The sequence below is a fragment of the Styela clava genome, unplaced genomic scaffold (assembly GCF_964204865.1).
Source record: "Styela clava unplaced genomic scaffold, kaStyClav1.hap1.2 HAP1_SCAFFOLD_171, whole genome shotgun sequence".
Classification (NCBI taxonomy): domain Eukaryota; kingdom Metazoa; phylum Chordata; class Ascidiacea; order Stolidobranchia; family Styelidae; genus Styela; species Styela clava.
In genome coordinates this window covers 7,501-12,500 of record NW_027556731.1, presented here as the reverse complement: position 1 = coordinate 12,500, position 5,000 = coordinate 7,501, and the positions used below count along the sequence as shown (strand labels likewise).

The 5,000-nt window shown below is 55.1% G+C and overlaps 1 non-coding gene across 1 annotated transcript in view; it reads right to left on the bottom strand.

Moving 5' to 3' along the window:
* The window catches only part of LOC144419679 (small subunit ribosomal RNA), a 1,810-nt gene extending 942 nt beyond the window's left edge, over window positions 1–868 (bottom strand). The window contains exon 1 of the ribosomal RNA XR_013474208.1: window positions 1–868. This exon is cut by the window's left edge and continues 942 nt beyond it. This is a non-coding gene — a ribosomal RNA (small subunit ribosomal RNA).
* Window positions 869–5,000: the final 4,132 nt, after the last annotated feature.

Sequence of the window (5,000 nt, the reverse complement as noted above, 5' to 3'; positions counted from 1 at the left end):
CTTAATCATTACCTCGTGCTCCGAAAACCAACAAAATAGAACCGAGGTCCTATTCCATTATTCCATGCAACACTATGCAGGCGAACAGCCTGCTTTGAACACTCTAATTTTTTCAAAGTAAACTTATCGGCCACCGCCGACACTCAGTCAAGAGCACCGACGGAGAACCGAAGGTGAGGCGAACGCAACCAGTGACACGCCTTGCGACGGACCGGCGGCGCTCGCCCAAAATCCAACTACGAGCTTTTCAACCGCAACAACTTTAGCATACACTGTTGGAGCTGGAATTACCGCGGCTGCTGGCACCAGACTTGCCCTCCAATGGATACTCGTTAAGAGTTTTAGGATGTACTCATTCCAATTACAGGGCCTCGTTAGAGTCCTGTATTGTTATTTTTCGTCACTACCTCCCCGTGTCGGGAATGGGTAATTTGCGCGCCTGCTGCCTTCCTTGGATGTGGTAGCCGTTTCTCAGGCTCCCTCTCCGGAATCGAACCCTGATTCCCCGTTACCCGTTATCACAAAGGTAGGCACGTAGCGTACCTTCGACAGTTGATAGGGCAGACACTTGAATGATACGTCGTCGGTGCAGAGACCGTACGATCCGCGTGGTTATCCAGAGTCATCAAACGTCACAGGACGAACCCGGTCGGTTTTGATCTGATAAAAGCGCGCCTCCCGAAGTCGGCGCTTAATGCATGTATTAGCTCTAGAATTACCACAGTTATCCACTTCGCTTACGAGACCAAATAAACCAAGACTGATTTAATGAGCCATTCGCAGTTTCGCTTTACGAGAACTCGTACTTGCACCTGCATGGCTTAATCTTTGAGACAAGCATATCACTACTGGCAGGATCAACCAGATAGCTGCGACAGCTGCGCTCGGCCCTTGCTGGGCCGCCCGGCGCGTGCTCGTCGCATTCGTTTAAGACCGAGGCGATCGCCTGCGGCCGTACTCGGCTTCGACAGTCGCTGGCCGCGACGTCCACGCTCTCGCCGGCAGTGCCAGGCGGAGCGATTTGCGTTTTTTCTTTGCTCGCCCTCTCTCGGGCTCGATCCATTCAGTTTCGCACAAACAAGAGCTCTGCCGGCCGCCTGCAGCGGTGCCTAAAACCCGGGCATAACAATGCGACCGTTCTGCTAGGCCGACAAGCGCTCAAGCCAGACGCTCGATCGAACGCCCCCTACACATTAGTCGAGACAACGGCTCGCTCATTAGCATCGCGTTTGTACTTTAACTTTTTTCGGCTCGGCTTCTTTCGACGCCGATGCCGGCGACGCAGCACTCTCTCGCCCGCCAGCCACCGAGAAAAGGGTGCGCTCCGACCGGCCCCGCACCGCTCTTTCTTGGCTCATTCGAAATTACTGTCTTTCGCTCTGACATGCCTTACCTAGGGTTAGGTTAGTATGCTTGCACGTTTGTACTTTAACTTTTTTCGGCTCGGCTTCTTTCGACGCCGATGCCGGCGACGCAGCACTCTCTCGCCCGCCAGCCACCGAGAAAAGGGTGCGCTCCGACCGGCCCCGCACCGCTCTTTCATGGCTCATTCGAAATTACTGTCTTTCGCTCTGACATGCCTTACCTAGGGTTAGGTTAGTATGCTTGCACGTTTGTACTTTAACTTTTTTTGGCTCGGCTTCTTTCGACGCCGATGCCGGCGACGCAGCACTCTCTCGCCCGCCAGCCACCTAGAAAAGGGTGCGCTCCGACCGGCCCCGCACCGCTCTTTCTTGGCTCATTCGAAATTACTGTCTTTCGCTCTGACATGCCTTACCTAGGGTTAGGTTAGTATGCTTGCACGTTTGTACTTTAACTTTTTTCGGCTCGGCTTCTTTCGACGCCGATGCCGGCGACGCAGCACTCTCTCGCCCGCCAGCCACCGAGAAAAGGGTGCGCTCCGACCGGCCCCGCACCGCTCTTTCATGGCTCATTCGAAATTACTGTCTTTCGCTCTGACATGCCTTACCTAGGGTTAGGTTAGTATGCTTGCACGTTTGTACATTAACTTTTTTCGGCTCGGCTTCTTTCGACGCCGATGCCGGCGACGCAGCACTCTCTCGCCCGCCAGCCACCGAGAAAAGGGTGCGCTCCGACCGGCCCCGCACCGCTCTTTCATGGCTCATTCGAAATTACTGTCTTTCGCTCTGACATGCCTTACCTAGGGTTAGGTTAGTATGCTTGCACGTTTGTACTTTAACTTTTTTTGGCTCGGCTTCTTTCGACGCCGATGCCGGCGACGCAGCACTCTCTCGCCCGCCAGCCACCTAGAAAAGGGTGCGCTCCGACCGGCCCCGCACCGCTCTTTCTTGGCTCATTCGAAATTACTGTCTTTCGCTCTGACATGCCTTACCTAGGGTTAGGTTAGTATGCTTGCACGTTTGTACTTTAACTTTTTTCGGCTCGGCTTCTTTCGACGCCGATGCCGGCGACGCAGCACTCTCTCGCCCGCCAGCCACCGAGAAAAGGGTGCGCTCCGACCGGCCCCGCACCGCTCTTTCATGGCTCATTCGAGTTTACTGTCTTTCGCTCTGACATGCCTTACCTAGGGTTAGGTTAGTATGCTTGCACGTTTGTACATTAACTTTTTTCGGCTCGGCTTCTTTCGACGCCGATGCCGGCGACGCAGCACTCTCTCGCCCGCCAGCCACCGAGAAAAGGGTGCGCTCCGACCGGCCCCGCACCGCTCTTTCTTGGCTCATTCGAAATTACTGTCTTTCGCTCTGACATGCCTTACCTAGGGTTAGGTTAGTATGCTTGCACGTTTGTACATTAACTTTTTTCGGCTCGGCTTCTTTCGACGCCGATGCCGGCGACGCAGCACTCTCTCGCCCGCCAGCCACCGAGAAAAGGGTGCGCTCCGACCGGCCCCGCACCGCTCTTTCATGGCTCATTCGAAATTACTGTCTTTCGCTCTGACATGCCTTACCTAGGGTTAGGTTAGTATGCTTGCACGTTTGTACTTTAACTTTTTTTGGCTCGGCTTCTTTCGACGCCGATGCCGGCGACGCAGCACTCTCTCGCCCGCCAGCCACCTAGAAAAGGGTGCGCTCCGACCGGCCCCGCACCGCTCTTTCTTGGCTCATTCGAAATTACTGTCTTTCGCTCTGACATGCCTTACCTAGGGTTAGGTTAGTATGCTTGCACGTTTGTACTTTAACTTTTTTCGGCTCGGCTTCTTTCGACGCCGATGCCGGCGACGCAGCACTCTCTCGCCCGCCAGCCACCGAGAAAAGGGTGCGCTCCGACCGGCCCCGCACCGCTCTTTCATGGCTCATTCGAGTTTACTGTCTTTCGCTCTGACATGCCTTACCTAGGGTTAGGTTAGTATGCTTGCACGTTTGTACTTTAACTTTTTTTGGCTCGGCTTCTTTCGACGCCGATGCCGGCGACGCAGCACTCTCTCGCCCGCCAGCCACCTAGAAAAGGGTGCGCTCCGACCGGCCCCGCACCGCTCTTTCTTGGCTCATTCGAAATTACTGTCTTTCGCTCTGACATGCCTTACCTAGGGTTAGGTTAGTATGCTTGCACGTTTGTACTTTAACTTTTTTCGGCTCGGCTTCTTTCGACGCCGATGCCGGCGACGCAGCACTCTCTCGCCCGCCAGCCACCGAGAAAAGGGTGCGCTCCGACCGGCCCCGCACCGCTCTTTCTTGGCTCATTCGAAATTACTGTCTTTCGCTCTGACATGCCTTACCTAGGGTTAGGTTAGTATGCTTGCACGTTTGTACTTTAACTTTTTTTGGCTCGGCTTCTTTCGACGCCGATGCCGGCGACGCAGCACTCTCTCGCCCGCCAGCCACCTAGAAAAGGGTGCGCTCCGACCGGCCCCGCACCGCTCTTTCTTGGCTCATTCGAAATTACTGTCTTTCGCTCTGACATGCCTTACCTAGGGTTAGGTTAGTATGCTTGCACGTTTGTACTTTAACTTTTTTCGGCTCGGCTTCTTTCGACGCCGATGCCGGCGACGCAGCACTCTCTCGCCCGCCAGCCACCGAGAAAAGGGTGCGCTCCGACCGGCCCCGCACCGCTCTTTCATGGCTCATTCGAAATTACTGTCTTTCGCTCTGACATGCCTTACCTAGGGTTAGGTTAGTATGCTTGCACGTTTGTACTTTAACTTTTTTTGGCTCGGCTTCTTTCGACGCCGATGCCGGCGACGCAGCACTCTCTCGCCCGCCAGCCACCTAGAAAAGGGTGCGCTCCGACCGGCCCCGCACCGCTCTTTCTTGGCTCATTCGAAATTACTGTCTTTCGCTCTGACATGCCTTACCTAGGGTTAGGTTAGTATGCTTGCACGTTTGTACTTTAACTTTTTTCGGCTCGGCTTCTTTCGACGCCGATGCCGGCGACGCAGCACTCTCTCGCCCGCCAGCCACCGAGAAAAGGGTGCGCTCCGACCGGCCCCGCACCGCTCTTTCATGGCTCATTCGAGTTTACTGTCTTTCGCTCTGACATGCCTTACCTAGGGTTAGGTTAGTATGCTTGCACGTTTGTACATTAACTTTTTTCGGCTCGGCTTCTTTCGACGCCGATGCCGGCGACGCAGCACTCTCTCGCCCGCCAGCCACCGAGAAAAGGGTGCGCTCCGACCGGCCCCGCACCGCTCTTTCTTGGCTCATTCGAAATTACTGTCTTTCGCTCTGACATGCCTTACCTAGGGTTAGGTTAGTATGCTTGCACGTTTGTACTTTAACTTTTTTCGGCTCGGCTTCTTTCGACGCCGATGCCGGCGACGCAGCACTCTCTCGCCCGCCAGCCACCGAGAAAAGGGTGCGCTCCGACCGGCCCCGCACCGCTCTTTCATGGCTCATTCGAAATTACTGTCTTTCGCTCTGACATGCCTTACCTAGGGTTAGGTTAGTATGCTTGCACGTTTGTACTTTAACTTTTTTCGGCTCGGCTTCTTTCGACGCCGATGCCGGCGACGCAGCACTCTCTCGCCCGCCAGCCACCGAGAAAAGGGTGCGCTCCGACCGGCCCCGCACCGCTCTTTCTTG